Source organism: Mobula birostris, chromosome 3 (genome assembly GCF_030028105.1).
Source record: "Mobula birostris isolate sMobBir1 chromosome 3, sMobBir1.hap1, whole genome shotgun sequence".
In the NCBI taxonomy this organism is placed as follows: domain Eukaryota; kingdom Metazoa; phylum Chordata; class Chondrichthyes; order Myliobatiformes; family Myliobatidae; genus Mobula; species Mobula birostris.
Genome location: NC_092372.1, coordinates 177595 through 196946, shown reverse-complemented (window position 1 = coordinate 196946; position 19352 = coordinate 177595). Strand labels below are relative to the sequence as shown.

At 45.1% G+C, this 19352-nt stretch overlaps 1 non-coding gene across 1 annotated transcript; it reads left to right on the top strand.

Moving 5' to 3' along the window:
• The first annotated feature begins 18551 nt into the window (after positions 1-18551).
• Positions 18552-18633, top strand: trnas-uga (transfer RNA serine (anticodon UGA)). Its single transcript has one exon. It is a non-coding gene; the product is annotated as a tRNA-Ser (tRNA).
• Positions 18634-19352: the final 719 nt, after the last annotated feature.

Sequence of the window (19352 nt, the reverse complement as noted above, 5' to 3'; positions counted from 1 at the left end):
CTCCAACCTGACTGTGGCTTCATCTTTACAGTAGAGGAGGCCGTGGATAGACATTTCAGAAAGGGAATGGGAGGTGGAATTAAAATGTGTGGCCACTGGGAGATCCTGCATTCTCTGGCGGACAGAGCGTAGGTGTTCAGCAAAGCGGACTCCCAGTCTGCGTCGGGTCTCGCCAATATATAGAAGGCCACATCGGGAGCACCGGACGCAGTATATCACCCCAGTCGACTCACAGGTGAAGTGTCGCCTCACCTGGAAGGACTGTCTGGGGCCCTGAATGGTGGTAAGAGAGGAAGTGTAAGGGCATGTGTAGCACTTGTTGCGTTTACAAGGATAAGTGCCAGGGGGGAGATCAGTGGGGAGGGATGGGGGGGAAGAATGGACAAGGGAGTCGCGTAGGGAGCGTTCCTGCGGAAAGCAGAGAGAAGGGGGGAGGGAAAGATGTGCTTAGTGGTGGGATCCCGTTGGATGTGGCGGAAGTTACGGAGAATAATATTTTGGACCCGGAGGCTGGTGGGGTGGTAGGTGAGGACCAGGGGAACCCTATTCACGTACATCTGCTCTCACTCCATCCTCCCCCCACTCCACTCGGAATAGGGTTATTCCTTCAGTTAGTCCTGACGAAGGGTCTCGGCCTGAAATGTCGACTGTACCTCTTCCTAGAGATGCTGCCTGACCTGCTGCGTTCATTAGCAACTTTGATGTGTGTTGCATCAATCTTACTGGGCTCGGCCTTCCCCTTGAATGACGGTTAACGTAACAAAAACAGGGCAGGATTTGAATAAATGGCGGTAGACACTCCAACCTGAAGGCGCATTCCCGCCACCAACTGCACTGTCATACTGCACTGGGAGTTTGTAAATAAAACCTTCACTGCTTATTTTCTTTACCGATGAATGGTAAATTATGGTTTATTGTATATAATTCTATTTTTGAATGAAGTATATTTTGAAATTTTAAAAAAATTAAAAACTCAGAAGCCCTATAGATTATACTCAGTGGAACGAAATGCTGTGAATTAAATTTAAATCACTCCCATAACCTAAGAATTTTTAAAAATTGTAACTATTAACATTTAAAATTCTATTGGATCGTGAATTTGATTTCTTTCCAGCGGACATGCTTCACGCTGAAATAGTATGTGTGCAATTTTTTCATAATGACAAAATCTACACGACCCAGAATGATGTTTTCCAACAAGACGTAAGGAATAATTAAGTAGAGTATGGCCATTTCTAAGTCGTGTCTATATAATTCCTTCCCTTCTTGTTTTACCACCTTTTCCCATAAACGTATACTGTAATACATTAACTAAAATTAGTATGATATGTTAACCATTTGCACCCATTACGACAAAAGTCATGGCAAAAGCCCATAATTGTTAAGCCCACCAATCCCTTAGCTTCTAATTTCTTAGTGGAAGGTCTATATCCAGAGTTGAAGTTTAACATCTTTTGCAGCTGAACAGTCAACTCGCTCCTTCCCCGCAACACCTCTGATGACATGTAAATCAAGAAGATGATATGCAAATCAATACGTTGTATATGAAATTACATTTGATGATTTTATAGCAGTAAATCGGACCTACAGCAAGAATGAGCTGTTTTAAGACTCATCAAATCGGAAAAGTTATCTGAACAAATTACAACTTCACACGTACAAATTTCCTCCACCTACTGTCAGCCTAATATAACGGAAACCCATTCTGCAGTGTATACTGATAATTGGTTGTACGATGTTTCTGTATCATACCTGTCATTCAGGCACAAATTCACACCGACAATGCTAGTTAAATTATCGCTTGGCCGATTTGTAAAACGTGGTTAATATATCATACTAAATTTGCTTAACATATTGATGAACCACCAGACTCTCAGGCCTAAAAGAATCTTTAGTTATAGATGGTTTGTCTTCTGCATGGAGAACAGTGACCAGTGGTTTACAGCAGGGATCTGTTCTGGACCCCTCCTCTTTGTGACCTTTTTAATAAATGACCTGGAGGAGGATGAAGTGGAGTAGGTTAGTACGTTTACTTATGACACAATAATTTGAACTGTTCCGGCTGGTCTGTAGGGTTGTTTTAAATTACAGCGGGGCATCGATAGGATGCAGAACCCGGCTGAGAAGTGGCAGATGGAGCTCAACTCAGGTATATATAAAGTGGTTCATTTCGGTACGTCAAATATTAATACATAATATAATATTAATGATAGGACTTGGCAGTGTGGAGGATCAGCGAAAACTCGGGGTCCTTGTCCATCCATAAGACACTCAAAGATGCTGCGGAGATAGACTGTGATAAAGAAGGAGTATGGTGGGATAGCTTCCATCAGCCGTGAGATTGAGTTCAAGAGCGTTGAGGTACCGTGAAGGCTAGAAAGGACTTTAGTTAGACCCCATTTCTCGTCATTTCACTACAAGAAGAATGTGAATAAACTAGGGAGAGTGTGAAGGAGATTTATAAGGATTCAAACGTATTCCTTATGACGTATATTCAGTGAATACGACCTTTTCTCCTTGGACCGACTGTTAATGATTGAGGGCTATGCGATGATGAGAGATATTCATCGTTTGGATGGCCAGAGGTTTGGTCCCTGGTCTGAAATGGCTAACACGGAGGGCATACTTTTAAGGTGCTCGGCAGTAGGTACAGGGGGATGTCAGAGGTAAGTTTTTGAGACGGAGACTGGTGCGTGCGTGCAATACACTGCCGGCGGCGGCGGTGGAGGCTGATACAATAGGGTATTTTTACGTAATTTTAGATACTTAGGTGGAGTTAGGAAAAAAATGACCGGTATGCGGTACGGAATTTTAGGCAGATTCTAGAATAGTCTACGTGGACGGCAGAGCATTGTGGGCCGAAGGGTCTTTAATTTTATGTAGATTTCTATGTTAGATGTTCCATGTTTGACACCCTTTTCATTACCCTACGATTACATCGCTACAGCGCGGCCTGTGGTGGCGGAGCGAAGAATTGGTTCTGCAACGCCTCTGACTCGAGTACGCCACTCCCGGCAACGAAAGGCGTGAACTGGTACTGCACCTTTCCAGGTGAATCAAATCCGTCCAAAGATGCACCCAGTATTCCAGATGTGGTCTCAACAACGTAGAGCAGTACAGCAGGGGATCCGGGCCTTCTGCTCGCTGTGTTTTCCTGAACCAATTGACCTGGTCATTTTATGCCTTACCAACTCCATACTTTCAACCTTAGCTGGGTCCGCATTCCCCCATTCTCCACACATTCATCTGGTGTCTAATAGCCTCTATCACGTCTGCCTCCTCCACCGCCACTGGTATTCATTCACTGCGCCCACCACGATGAGTATTAAAATCATAACTGGCCACACGCATTTTCTTTAAATATTCTGAGTTTAACATTAATATCTGACTAAAGTGTGTCTTTACAGCAGCAGTGTCGGGAAAAACACAGAATAGCCACTGAATTACAAACTATAGCAAGAGTACAAGAAGGAACTATTGAGGGAGTGCTCATCCTTTCTCATGAAATGCGTGCCCTCTAGCCTTATAAAGTTACTCCTTAGTGAATAGAATGCCGACTATCCATTCTGCTTGTGCCTCTGAAGTTCCTATAAACTGTGTCAGACATGCCCCAGCCTCAGCCGTTCCGGTGAAAATTTCCCTACAGGGGGAAGGTAAAACTGCCATGCGCGGGCGACGTCAGCGGCGAGCGCGGAGTTTTAAAAGAGGCCCACTTTCAGGTGCGCGCAGCGTCAGTGCGGGCAGCGGAGTGCGCGGGAGCAGTGTGCTGGGTTTTGGCTCAGTGGGCTTCGGCGTACGGGGGTCTTCGGTGAGAGGTAATCAGTGATCCTGAGTACGTGCTTGCTGAGAAAAAAAAAGGTAAGGTCGGAAGGTACTTTTTCATTTATTCTGATTAAATTGGGATCAGGTAATGGGAGAGATAGTTAGAGCAGTGGTGTGCTCCGTATGCAGTATATGGGAGGTCAGGGTCAACGCAGTTGTCCCTGACGACAACACCTGCAGAAGGTGCATCCAGCTGCAGCTCCTATCAGAGCGAGTTAGGGAATTGGAGCTGGAGCTGGATGAACTACGGATCATTCGGGAGGCAGATTCTGAGATAGATAAGAGTTATCGGGAGGTAGGCACACCGAAAAGACGGGACGTAGGCAACTGAGTGACTGCTAGGAGATGGATGGGGAGCAGGCAGAGAGAGCAGAGCACCCCTGTGGCCATTCCCATCAACAATAAGTATACCGTTTTGGATACTGTTGGTGGGGATGACCTACCAGGTGGGTAGGAAGAGTGAGGGGCTCCTGCGTAGTGAGCTCAGGGAGTTAGATGCGAAGCTGAAGGGCAGGACCTCCAGGGTAACAATCTCAGGATTGGTACCTGTGCCACGTGCGAGTGAGGCGAGGAACAGAAGGATTATACAGATCAATACGTGGCTGAGAGGATGGTGCAGGAGGGAGGGCTTCAGGTTTTTAGATAATTGAGCTTTGTACCAGGGAAGGTGGCATCTGTTCCGACGAGACCGTTTGCACCTGAACTGGAGGGGTACTAACATTCTTGCAGGAAAGTTTGCTAGTGCTGCTTGGCGGGGTTTAAACTAAATTTGCCTACGGGATGCATTTTTGGAGCAGCTTGTACGAGAGCCGACCAGGGATAAGGCAGGATATTCTGGATTGAGTGGGATGCAATGAACAGGATTTGATGTGATCTTGAAGTAAAGGAGCCATTAAGAGGTAGTGACCATAATATGAGAAGTTTTTATCTGCAAGTTGAGAGGGATAAGGGCAGATCAGAAGTGTCATTATTGCAGTTGAACAAAGGAGACTATGGAGCCATGAGGGAGGAGCTGTCCAAAGTTGACTGGTCGGACATCCGAGCAGAAAAGACAGTGGAACAGCAATGGCAGGTATTCTTGGGGTGACTACTGGGGTGCCACGGGGCTCGGTATTGGGACCACAGTTGTTTACGATTTACGTCAATGATTTACAGGAAGGCATTGTGAATAACATCAGCAAGTTTGCTGATGATACTAAGCTGGGTGGCAGTGTGACATGCGATAAGGATGTTAGGAGAATTCAAGGTGACTTGGATAGGCTGGGTGGGTGGGCAGAAACTTAGCAGATGGCGTTTAATGAGAATAAGTGTGAGGTTATTCACTTTGGGAGCAAGAACAGGAAGGCAAATTATTATCTGAACGGAGTTTATTTAGGTAAGGGAGAAACACAAAGAGATCTAGCAGTACTTGTTCATCAGTCTCTGAAGGTGAATGAACATGTGCAGCAGACAGTGAAGAAGGCTAATGGAATGTTGGTCTTTATTACAAAGGGAATTGAGTACAAGAGCAAGGAAATCCTTTTGCATTTTTACAGGTCCCTGGTGAGACCACACCTGGAGTATTTTGTGCAGTTTTGGTCTCCAGGGTTAAGGAAGGACATCCTGGCTGTGGAGGAGGTGCAGCGTAGGTTCACTAGGTTAATTCCTGGGATGTCCGGACTGTCCTACTCAGAGAGGTTAGAGAGACTGGTCTTGTATACCCTGGAATTAAGGAGATTGAGGGGGGATCTGATTGAGACATATAAGATTATTAAGGGATTGGACAAGATAGAGGCAGGAAATATGCTCCAGATGCTGGGAGAGTCCAGTACCAGAGGGCATAGTATAAGAATAAAAGGTAGGTCACTTAGGACAGAGTTGAGGAGGAACTTCTTCTCCCAGGGAGTTGTGAAGGTGTGGAAGCGCTGCCTCAGAAGGCAGTGGAGGCCAATTCTCTGGATGCTTTCGAGAAGGAGCTAGATGGGTATCTTATGGATAGGGGAATCAAGGGTTATGGGGACAAGGCAGGAACCGGGTATTGATAGTAGATAATCAGCCATATTCTCAGAATGGCGGTTCAGGCTCGAAGGGCCGAATGGTGTACTTCTGCACCTATTGTCTATTGCCTATTGTCTATTGTCCAGGCTCACGTTATCCAGGCAGTATCCTGGTAAGCCTTTTCTCCCCACCATCCAAATCCTCTGCTTTAACCTCGAGATTTATACAACTGGCATAGCTGCCTGACACTGGAACCAGTACCTGCGCATTATAAACTCAGATTCGAAGATCCCTCTGCAGACCAACACAGTCATCTACAGTGACTGGCGCTCCCGGGGAGGCTTCCCGTATATCGGTGAGACACGACGTAGGTTGGGATACCATTTCACCCAGCAACTAAAAGAAGAGATATCTGCCAGTGGTCCCCCAGTTTAACGACACTTCCCATTGTCATTCCAATACGTCAAACCATGGCTTCCTCGACTGTCGCGTCGAGGCCATACTCAGGTTGGAGGAACGACACCTTATATTCCGTCGGAGTAGCCTACAAACTGATTGCATGAAGTCGATTTCTCAAAGTTCCGGTAATGGCTGTCCCGCCCTCCTTCACCAAGCCCCACCCTCTTTTCCGTCTCTCTCCTTATCTCCTTGCCCGCCAATCGCTTCCCTTCGTGGCTTCTACCTGTTTTGCTTTCTTCCCTGGTCTTCTACCCTCACCTATCAGACTCGCACTTCTCCAGTTCTGTATCTCATTCACCAATCAGCTTCAGCAGCTACTTATTTCAACCCTTCCCCTCCCGGTGTCACCTATCACCTTGTGTTTCTCCTTTTAAATCTACACCTCATCCTTCTTCTCCATTCCTGCCGACTGGTCTCGTCCCAAGACGTCAACAGTTCTTTTTACCAATGCTGAGATCGACCAGCATTGGTTGCTTGGATTTCCATCGTCTCTTGTTTGTCAGAGGGAAGGAGGAATTTTATTAGTGGGAGGGTAGTGAATCTATGAAATGCTCTGCCATTGACTTCGTCGGAGGCAATGTTTATGTGTATATTTCTGTGTATATTCAAGAAGTTGATCATTACATGACCGGTCAGGACATCGAAAGACATGGCGAGGTATAAGGGATTCAGTGTGGGATCTGGGATCAGTGGAGCAGACTAAATGGGCTGAATGGAATAATTTTGCTCCCAAGACTTATTGTCTTATCGCATTATGGAACAAGCCCCCACATTCATGATGAATCGTCTCTGCAGCCTTCCAGCACAAAAGATCCTTTGTAGAGAATACTAGGTAGAAATTAATGCAACTGTTCAAGAAACTTGGCAGGTCAACCAGGATCTATTGAGAGGAATCGAGTCACGGTTCGGATGAAAGCCCCTCCCCACTACAGCGTTGACACAAGCCCTTCGGCCCAACCGTTCCATACCGTACTGCTGTCCACTTAAATTAGTCACATCTGCCTGCCTTTGACCCAGCCCTTCTGGGACATGAATTAGTTTGAATGTACATCATCGAGAATCTGTGGATAGACCTCAAGAGAGCAGTGCATGTAAGATGGTCCAAGAATCTCACGGAGCTAGAAGCCTTTTTCAAGGAAGAATGTGCGAAAATCCCCCAAACAAGAATTGAAAGACTCTTAGCTAGCTGCAGAAAGCATTTACAAGCTGTGATACTTGCCAAAGTGGATGTTACTAAGTACTGACCATGCAGGGTGACCAAACGTTTGCTTCGAGCCCTTTTCCTTTTTTTTAAATTATTTTTAAACTGTATCTTTATCACCTTTAACTTTATGCCTTTTGAAAATCATGTCATCTTTTACTCGCTTAGCTATTCACAGTGACAGAATATTTTTACAAGTGGTGCCAAAACTTTTGCGTGCCACTGTGTATGCATTCAGGAATCTTAGTTGTTACTCTGAGTTTAATATTCATAAAAAAAATCTGAAACTGATTGAACTTTAGTTTCGAACATTCGGGCTGGAAATGTGTGGTGGGAAGTGTGCCGACGTGAGTGTGTGGGATTATATGGGTGATGAAACATCGGCGAGAAACCACTTCCCCATGTTTATAAGCTTTGTTACTGGATTTATATAGCGGTCAGGAGGCCACTTTGAGGTGGTGGATATTTTGGTCAAGCAAATTGGGAGCAGAGTTTAAGTGATGAACGTTTGTCGTCGCTGTATGTTGCGGATGATGAGGATTTTTGTAAGGGTTCATTAAAGGGTTTCCTTTTAAAAATGCCATTAATAGGAGATAACATTTCGAAGGGATAACAACTTGGTAATGTCTGTGGATTTATTAAAAAGAGAGGTTTGTTTGATGAGGGCAAAATGATTGTTAATGCAATAGGGACGGAAAAGTTAATGGGCGGGTCATTTGCTGCGATACATAATCATGGTAATTTATGTGAAGCGGTTAAACAATATGGGGATAAGTTTCTCACTGAGTACCCTGATGTGTTGGAAGGCAACTGTAGCGACGATAGCCTTACTGATGGCGAGTCTCCTTTGTGTGAATTTAAGAATGCTACTATTAATGCAGGCCAGTCGCCCCAAGGATAGAATGGTTAGACATACGACTGGCAAATCTCTTGAGGGAATATTAAAATTTCTGAATTGTGTTTGGAGGTTAAGCCGCCTGCATTCCTTATGGAAACTGGCAGTGGTAGTGTCTATTCTAAGAGCTGGGAGCTCGCCGTCTGATACTTCCAGTTATATGTCTGTACTGTGAATGTCTCGTTTCTGTAAACTTATGGAACATATGGTACTCGATCGTTTCGATTATGTTTTGGAAAATAGAGGCGACATGTCGTTTTATCCGAGTGGATGTCAGAATGGTAGAATGACATTCGATTCTTTTTTTATGTTTGGAAGGTGGCAATGGGAATGCAGCTAGCTAAAGATACAGTGATGGCAGTATTTCTGATATTTAAAAAGCACGTGGTATATAATGGAAGGAAGGACTTCTGATTAAAGTTGGATATTAGGAGTGATTTTATGATTTTTTGAGCTTTTTTTAGTCAAACGATCTGTGCAGGTAAGGGTAAGCGAGTTATTTTTGCTTTTTCTGTAAGGAAAAGAATGGGACCCCACAAGGCAGCATTTGTAGCCCTTTATTATTTAATATTATGATTAATGATATTTTCTCTGCGATGGGTACTGGGGTGGGCACTTCACTATATGATCAGAGGCAGAAATTTCAACCTGACTGTATATAGGATGAGCTTTATTATTCATGAGGTCGAACAGTCGGCAAATAGTTGGGGATTTAAGAATCCAAACGCAAAAGCACCAGTTACGTGTATTACAAATAGGATTAATAGACCTGCACGTCATTTGGAATTAGATGATCAAACTCTTGAAGAAGTGACTATGGCAAGATTTCTAGCCATGTGACTGAAAAATATGCTGACACGGAACAACCATATTCGTAAAATAATTGATAAATGTGAAGGAGCATTAAATCTCTTTAGGCGTCTAAGTCGGTATTCTTGGGGTGCTTTACGAAAATCTTTGTTCACCATTTATATCTGTTCCTCATTAAGACGGTGTGGCTTATAGATGAGCTTCATCTCCCCTTTAATGTGTTTGGATATATACCAACACAGGCTTTAAGTTCGTGCTCTGGAGCAGTAAAGTCGTCGGCTGTTTCGGCCTTATTGATTGTAATGGGACGAATACTCTTAAAATTGCGGTGGTTAAAGTTGATGAAAACATACTGGATCAATTTGAGGGGGCAAAGAATTTATCATTATGTCCAAGGTGTGCTGATGCCGATGCTGGTGGTGCGCACGGATTTAGGGCGCGTCGATGGTTTTGGGGTTGTAACGTCACACGGATGTTTCATTTAGAGATATATTAATAATGACTCAGCCTTACCACCAAGCTGGAGGTCTACTGTGCAGTGGTCCTTACCACCCTCCTTTACGCCAGCGAGACCTGGACTGTCTACAGCAGACACGCCAAACAGCTCAACTACTTTCACCTGAGCTGTCTCCGCAGACTCCTCCACATCAGGTGGCAGGACAAAGTTCCCGACACGGAAATCCTGGAACGAGCTAGGCTCCGCAGCGTCTACACCCTCCTGCTGAAAGCCCAAGCCAGGTGGGCTGGACATGTGGTCAGAATGCCAGACAGCCGATTGCCTAAGCAGCTGCTGTACGGAGAACTGTGTCAGGGCAAGCGCTCAGTCGTGGGGCAAAAGAAACGTTACAAAGACTGCCTTAAAGCGTCCCTCAAAGGCCTGGGTGTCGACCTCAACACGCGGGAGACGCTTGCCCTCGGCCGTCCAGCTTGGCGCAGCAAGATCACCACAGGAGCCTATGCAGCTGAAGTCAGGCGCATCATCGAGGCGCAACGAAAACGTGCTGTGCGCAAGGCCCGAGCAGCATCCACTGCCACGACAGCACCCACTCACTTGTGTCCCACATGTGGGCGAGCCTTCAGGGCCCGGATTGGCCTCATCAGGCACCTCCGGACCCACAGCCACCAATCTCCCATTTGACTTTGAAGCCATGGTCAATTTCGACTACGAAGGACGAACAACAACAACATATTAATAATAAATGCACTTTAAGCTGTCAACTTTGTTCTTGCTTTGTAAGCTGTAGACAGCTGTTTTGTGAACTGTTTAAAACGAATCTTGCTCTGGCACAACATAATGAGCATGTGGGAAGTGCACAGCTTTTGGGATGCTCCGGCGACAGCACACTGATTTCGAGGTGATGGATCATCTGGAGGGTGCATACTGATTTGCCAGTGTCTTCAAGCTCCTGAGCCTTCTCCCGGAGGGAAGAGGGACGAAAAGTGTGTTGGCTGGGTGGGTCGTGTCCTTGATTATCCTGGCAGCACTGCTCCGACAGCGTGCAGTGTAAAGTGAGTCCAAACACGGAAGATTGGTTTGCGTGATGTGCTGGGTTGTATTCACGATGTTCTGCAGCTTCTTCCCGTCTTGGACAGGACAACTTACATACCAGGTTGTGATGCACCCCAGAAGAATGCTTTCTACGGTGCATCTATAAAAATTAGTGAGCGTTTCAGGGGACAGGCCAAATTTCCTTAGCTTCCTCAGGAAGTTAAGGCATTGGTGGGACTTCTCGGCAGTGGACTGTGCTTGGTTGGACCAAGTCAGGTCTTTTGTGATATTGACCCCGAGGAACTTAAAGCTTTTAACCTGTTCTACTTGCGCACCACCGATGTAAATGGGGTCGTGCGGTCCGCTACTCCTTCTGAAACCAACAACCAATTCCTTCGTCTTGCTGACATTGAGGGATAAGTTATTGCCTTCGCACCATGCCACCAGGTTCTTAATTTCCTCCCTGTACTCAAACGCATCATTACCCGAGTTACGGCCTACAATTGTTGTGTCATCAGCAAACGTATATATTGAGTTCGATGGAAACTTGGCTGCACAATCATGGGTGTACAGTTAGTACAGCAGGGGGCTGAGTACGCAGCCTTGTGGGGCAGCGGTGCGCAAAGTGATTGTAGAGGAGAGCTTGTCCCCTATTTTTACAGCCTGGGTCCTGTCTGTGGGGAAGTTGAAGATCCAGCTGCAGATCTGAGTGCTAATGCCCAGGTTCTGGAGCTTAGGAAATAGTTTATTTGAAATGATGGTATTAAAGGCAGAGCTGTAGTCAATGAAAAAGTGCCCTACATTTGTGTCTTTATTCTCCAGGTGTTCTAAGGAGGAATGTAGGGCCAGAGAGATGGCATCTGCCGTTGACTTGTTGCTCCGGTAGGCGAATTGAAAAGCGTCACAAATAAAAATAAATATTCGGTAGGGAGGATGAGGCAACAGTGGTTGATAGTTGAAAGTAAAGGCAGCATAAAGACAAAAGTGAGTGCTTGTGATATAACAAGCATTAGTGGGAAGCTGGAGGTTTGTGACGCTTTCAAAAAACAAAAGAAGGGAAATAAAAATTGATGAGAGAAAAGATTATATGGCTAATAATAGAGTATAAAAACATTTTTTCAGACATATAAAGAATAAAGGGGATGCGAGAGTGGATATCAGAAAGCTGCAAAACGACGAAGAAGAAGTAGACCTGGGGGAAAAAGAAAAGACGGGTGAACTGAATGAATATTTTGCTCAGGGCTGCGCTGTGGAAGGTACCAGCATAATGGCACCAATAAACGTGTGTCAGAGGGCATAAGTGAGAGTAGATGTGATGACTCTGGAGAAGGTGCCTGTGAAGCGAAAAGGTCTGTGGTTATAGGTCATTGGGACCAGTTGGTCTGCACCCCAGGGTTATGAAAGTGGTAACTGAAGAGATGCTGCAGGCACTTACAGTACTCCTTCATGTATCATTACATAGAACAGTACAGCACAGTACAGGCCCTTCGGCCCACAATGTTGTGCCGACCCCCAAACACTGCCTCCCATATAAGCCCCCACCTTAAATTCCTCCATATACCTGTCTAGTAGTCTCTTAAACTTCACTAGTGTATCTGCCTTCACCATTGACTCAGGCAGTGCATTCCACGCACCAACCACTCTCTGAGTAAAAAACCTTCCTCTAATATCCCCCTTGAACTTCGCACCCCTTACCATAAAGCCATGTCCTCTTGTCTTGAGCAGTGGTGTCCTGGGGAAGAGGCGCTGGCTATCCACTCTATCTATTCCTCTTATTATCTTGTACACCTCTATCACTTCTCCTCTCATCCTCCTTCTCTCCAAAGAGTAAAGCCCTAGCACCCCTAATCTCTGATCATAATGCATACTTTCTAAACCAGGCAGCATCCTGGTAAATCTCCTCTGTCCCCTTTCGAATGCTTCCACATCCTTCCTATAGTGAGGTGACCAGAGCAGGACACAATACTCCAAGTGTGGCCTAACCAGAGTTTTATAGAGCTGCATCATTACATCGCGACTCTTAAACTCTATCCCTCGACTTATTAAAGATAACACCCCATAAGCTTTCTTAACTACCCTGTCCACCTGTGAGGCAACTTTCAGGGATCTGTGGACATGTACCCTGAGATCCCTCTGCTCCTCCACACTGCCGAGTATCCTGCCATTTACGCTGTACTCTGCCTTGGAGTTTGTCCTTCCAAAGTGTACCACCTCACACTTCTTCGGGTTGAACTCCATCTGCCCTCTTCTGCATCCTACCAATGTCTCTCTGTAATCGTTGACAATCGTCTACACTATCTACAACACCACCAACCTTTGTGTCGTCTGCAAACTTGCCAACCCACCCTTCTACCCCTATATCCAGGCCGTTAATAAAAATCACGAAAAGTAGAGGTCCCAGAACAGAACCTTGTGGGACACCACTAGTCACAATCCTCCAATCTGAATGTACTCCCTCCACCACCATCCCCTGCCTTCTGCAGGCAAGCCAATTCTGAATCCACCTGGCCAAACTTCCCTGGATCCCATGCCTTCTAACTTTCTGAATAAGCCTACCGTGTTGAACCTTGTCAAATGCCTTATTAAAATCCATATAGGTCACATCCACTGCACTGCCCTCATCTAAATGCCTGGTCACCTCCTCAAAGAACTCTATCAGGCTTGTTAAACACAATCTGCCTTTCACAAAGCAATGCTGACTGTTCCTGATCAGACCATGATTCTCTAAATGCCTTTGGGCCCTATCTCTAAGAATCTTTTCCAGCAGCTTACCCATCAAAGACGTAAGGCTCACTGGTCCGTAAATACCCGGACTATCCCTACTACCTTTTTTGACAAGGAGACAACATTCACCTCCCTCCAATCCTCCGGTACCATTCCCGTGGACAACGAGGACATAAAGATCCTAGCTAGAGGCTCAGCAATCTCTTTTCTCGCCTCCTGGAGCAACCTGAGGAATATTCCGTCAGGCCCCGGGGTCTTATCTGTCCTAATGTATTTTAACAACTCAAACACCTCCTATCCCTTAATATCAACATGCTCAAGAACATCAACCTCACTCATATTGTCCTGACCATCATCAAGTTCCCTCTCATTGGTGAGTACCGAAGAGATGTATTCATTGAGTACCTCGTTCACTTCCACAGCCTCCAGGCATATTTTCCCACCTTTATCTCTAATCAGTCCTACCTTCACTCAGTATTCAGGGATATTCAATATTCAGAAGGGATAGACATGAAAGAAAAGGAGGTGGGGTGGCGTTGCAGGTTAGAGAGGAATTAAGGCAATAGAAAGGGAGGACATAAGCCGGGAGGATGTGGAATCGATATGGGTAGAGCTGCATTACACTAAGGGGCAGAAAACGCTGGTGGGAGTTGTGTACAGGCCACCTAACAGTAGTAGTGAGGGTGGGGATGGTATTAAACTGGAAATTAGAAATGTGTGCAATAAAGGAACAACAGTTATAATGGGTGACTTCAACCTACATGTAGATTGGGTGAAACAAATTGGTAAGGGTGCTGAGGAAGAGGATTTCCTGGAATGTACGCGGGATGGTTTTTTTGAACCAACATGTCGAGGAACCAACTAGAGAGCAGGCTATTCTAGACTGGGTATTGAGCAATGAGGAAGGGTTAATTAGCAATCTTGTCGTGAGAGGCCCCTTTGGAAAGAGTGACCATATTATGGTGGAATTCTTCATTAAGATGGAGAGTGAGATAGTTAATTCAGAAACAAATGTTCTGAACTTAAAGAAGGGTAACTTTGAAGGTATGAGACGTGAATTAGCTAAGATGACACTTAAAAAGATGACACTGGCAAATGACACTTAAAGGGTTGACGGTGAATATGCAATGGCAACCATTTAAAGATCGCATGGATGAACTACAACAATTGTTCATCCCAGTTTGGCAAAAGAATAAATCAAGGAAGGTAGTGCACCCGTGGCTGACAAGGGAAATTAGGGAAATTATTAATTCCAAAGAAGAAGCATACAAATTAGCCAGAAAAAGTGGCTCACCTGAGGACTGGGAGAAATTCAGAGTTCAGCAGAGGAGGACAAAGGGCTTAATTAGGAAGGGGGGAAAATATTATGAGAGAAAACTGGCAAGGACCGTAAAAACTGACTGTAAAAGCTTTAATAGATATGTGAAAAGGAAAACATTGTTTAAGACAAATGTAAGTCCCCTACAGACAGAAACAGGTGAATTGATTATCGGGAGCAAGGACATGGTTGACCAATTGAATAATTACTTAGGTTCTGTCTTCACTAAGGAGGACATAAATAATCTTCCGGAAATAGTAGGGGACAGAGGGTCAGGTGAGATGGAGGAACTGAGGGAAACACATGTTAGTAGGGAAGTGGTGTTAGGTAAATTGAAGGGATTAAAGGCAGTTAGATCCCCAGGGCCAGATGGTCTGCATCCCAGAGTGCTTCAGGAAGTAGTCCAAGGAATAGTGGACGCAATAGTGATAATTTTTCAAAATTCTTTAGATTCAGGACTAGTTCCTGAGGATTGGAGGGTGGCTAATGTAACCCCACTTTTTAAAAAAGGAGCGAGAGAGAAACCAGGGAATTATAGACCGGTTAGCCTAACATCGGTGGTGGGGAAACTGCTGGAGTCAGTTATCAAAGATGTGATAACAGCACATTTGGAAAGCGGTGAAATCATCGGACAAAGTCAGCATGGATTTGTGAAAGGAAAATCATGTCTGACGAATCTCATAGACTTTTTTGAGGATGTAACTAGTAGAGTGGATAGGGGAGAACCAGTGGATGTGGTATATTTGGATTTTCAAAAGGCTTTTGACAAGGTCCCAGACAGGAGATTAGTGTGCAAACTTAAAGCACACGGTATTAGAGGTAAGCTATTGATGTGGATAGAGAATTGGTTGGCACACAGGAAGCAAAGAGTGGGGATAATCGGGACCTTTTCAGAATGGTAGGCAGTGACTAGTGGGGTACCGCAAGGCTCAGTGCTGGGACGCTAGTAGTTTACAATATATATTAATGACTTGGATGAGGGAATTAAATGCAGCATCTCCAAGTTCGCGGATGACACGAATCTGGGCGGCAGTGTTAGCTGTGAGGAGGATGCTAAGAGGATGCAGGGTGACTTGGATAGGTTAGGTGAGTGGGCAAATTCATGGCAGATGCAATTTAATGTGGATAAATGTGAAGTTATCCACTTTGGTGGCAAAAACAGGAAAACAGATTATTATCTGAATGGTGGCCGTTTTGGAAAAGGGGAGGTGCGACGAAACCTGGGTGTCATTACACACCAGTCATTGAAAGTGGACATGCAGGTACAGCAGGCGGTGAAAAAGGCGAATGGTATGCTGGCATTTATAGCAAGAGGATTCGAGTACAGGAGCAGGGAGGTACTACCGCAGTTGTACAAGGCCTTGGTGAGACCACACCTGGAGTATTGTTTGCAGTTTTGGTCCCCTAATCTGAGGAAAGACATCCTTGCCATAGAGGGAGTACAAAGAAGGTTCACCAGATTGACTCCTGGGATGGCAGGACTTTCATATGATGAAAGACTGGATGAACTGGGCTTATACTCGTTGAAATTTAGAAGATTGAGGGGGGATCTGATTGAAACGTATAAAATCCTAAAGGGATTGGACAGGCAGGATGTAGGAAGATTGTTCCTGATGTTGGGGAAGTCCAGAACGAGGGGTCACAGTTTGAGGATAAAGGGGAAGCCTTTTAGGACCGAGATTAGGAAAAACTTCTTCACACAGAGAGTGATGAATCTGTTGAATTTTCCGCCACAGGAAACAGTTGAGGCCAGTTCATTGGCTATATTTAAGAGGAAATTAGATATGGCCTTTGTGGCTAAAGGGATCAGCGGGTATGGAGGGAAGGCTGGTACAGGGTTCTGAGTTGGATGATCAGCCATGATCATACTGAATGCCGGTGCAGGCTCGAAGGGCCGAATGGCCTACTCCTGCACCTATTTTCTATGTTTCTATGTTTCTATGTTTCACTCCTGTCATCCTTTTTTTCTTCACATAATTGAAGAATGCCTTGGGCTTTCCTTTACCCTACTCGCCAAGGCCTTCTCATGCCCCCGTCTTGCTCTTCTCAGCCCCGTCTTAAATTCCTTTCTTGCTTCCCTATATTCCTCAATAGACCCTTCTGATCCTTGCTTCCTAAACCTCATGTATGTTGCCTTCTTCCACCTAACTAGATTTTCCACCTCACTGATCACCCATGGTTCCTTTACCGTACCATTCTTTATCTTCCTGACTGGGACAGATGTATCCCTAATATTCCGCAAGAGATCTCTAAGCATCGACCACATGTCCACAGTACATTTCCCTGCAAAAACATCATCCGAATTCATACCCGCAAGTTCTAGCCTTATTGCCTCATAATTTGCCTTTCCACAATTAAAAATGTTTCTGTCCTCTCTGATTCTATCCTTTTCTATGATAATGCTAAATGCCAGATTCTAGAATAGATCCTGATGGTTTGTAAATTGCGAATCTCACTCCACTCTGGAAGGAGGAAGGGAAGCTAAAGAAAGGAAATTATATGCCAGGTAGCCTGACTTTAACGTGTTCGAAATTTCAAAATATTCAAAGCACATTTAAGATGAAGACAGTTGAGGAGAATGGACGAAGATTTGTCAAATTGATAATCGTGTAGTATGGTGATGCATATTGGAAGAAATGATAAAAGAAGTCTCTAAATGAGGATAGTTTTCAGAAATCAGAGGTGCAAAGAGACGTTTTGCAATATTCCCTAAATCTTTACTTCTTGGCTTAGTCAGTGGTAAAGGAAGGGAAATGCAATTTTAATATTCAGTTCAGGGGAAGTAGAATATAAACGCGAAAATGTAATGTTTACAGATGCAAGATACTGGTCAGAAGACACTTGGAGGGTCCAGAGGGAGTTCATGAGAATGATGCCGGGAACGCTTTGGTTTACTTCTTCAAACGACGTGCTTTTGATAGCTCGGTGTCTTTGCTCACTGCAAGGGTATCTCTTTGAAATTGATCGAATATTGAAATGTTTACTTAGAGTAGAAGTGCGGAGGGTGCTTCCTTTCGTAGGCCAATCTAGGATTGGAGAGCAGGGCCTCAGAAGAGAACGATGATGGTTTAGAACAGGGATGAGACGGAGGGTGGTGCATGTGTGGGATTAGTCGTCATAGAGGGCTATAGAGGCCCAGGCACTGGGTGTTAGAATCAGAAGTTGATAATTTATTGATTGTTAAGGATATCAATGCCAATGTCCGATAGAATGGGTTTGAGGGGGATAATAAATCAGCTGTACTACAGTGGCGGAACAGACTTGATGGAGCGAATGACCTGTTTCTGGTCTTTTGTCTTATGGATCTATGATCTTATATTATTATTCTACATGTGTTACAAGATACTGCTGCTATAAAACAAAAAAAAAACATGTCCGTCATAATAAACCTGATTCTGATCTTGACCTATGTCTCAAACCGTGTGTAACCCCCCAGTAAGCCTCAGGCTCGCTCAACTCGCTTTTGTCTAGGGGAAGCAGCCTTCAGCCCCGCCAAACTGGGTAATCACGTTTGAGTGGGTGCTGTGTGATGTATCCCACCCCGCCAAATAACAGACAATACACCATATGCGATTAAATGATTACAAATTATAGATATTACTGGAACTATGTAACTAATAGAGATAAAATGTAAAAGGCAGCAATCCTATCAAAGTTCAATCACTTCGTGCACAACAGTTCGAGCTCAATTAACGGGGTCTTCTATCCACCAGTCGCTCCCTTCCGACCGCCAGGGACCAACCACGGTGGTCGACCAGACGCTCCACACGAGTGTCTTCGTCTCCTCGCCGAAGACCTTGGGCCTCGGACTCCGGCTCGGGGTCCGTTCCGAACATAGGTGCAGAACATACATGGAGCTGCGATGGCCGAGTGCCAAAGGCGTTGGATTTGAAATCCAATGGGGATTCCCCACGCAGGTTCGAACCCTGCTCGCAGCGCTACAAAGGACCAGAAATCAAAATACCTACCTATAAAATTTAACCCCCTGCCTGCTGTCTGAGCGCTGCATCTTCCCTGAGTTGACGGCCGCGAAGTAGGTTTTTACACTCTTTAGTACAATTCAGTCCAATGCCTTCCTACTCACCGTGAAGAGTTCATTTCTATCCAACTCTGATCAATCTCTTTGAGGCAGCTTAAACTCTCTGCAATTTGGAGCTTTACCGTCTCGTAAAACTGAACGAATGAAATATGCAGAGCAGATTCTTCAGCGTCAGCGGGGAGAAGCGGACTCCAGCCATTCGCAGTACGATACACATGACGACGTCTTCTCATCCTCTGTCAGACTCTGACCTTAATCAATTCCTGTGTTACTGTACTTCTGGCAGAGTCCGCTCGAGAGCAATAGCGTCTCCCTCAGCTGCAGCCAGAGCATCCCCCTGATTAAATCTCCGGTACCTCCCTTCACCTGGAGATGTTGCCGATCACTGGCAGCAAGCGGTAGAAGGGAGCAATGTGTGGCGAGTGAGAAACAGTGTCATTGACTACGGATGCCCCAGACCCTGAGATTTCATGCAGTATTCTTCCTGACAGTGATACTATTCGTCAGCCTGACGTCATTAAATTGATAATAGAGTCCTGGCATTTTAATCGCTGTTCTGCACGAACGTCAGCCGGGGATGTCAGTCCCATGAGTTTAATTAGCTGCTGGATAGAAAAT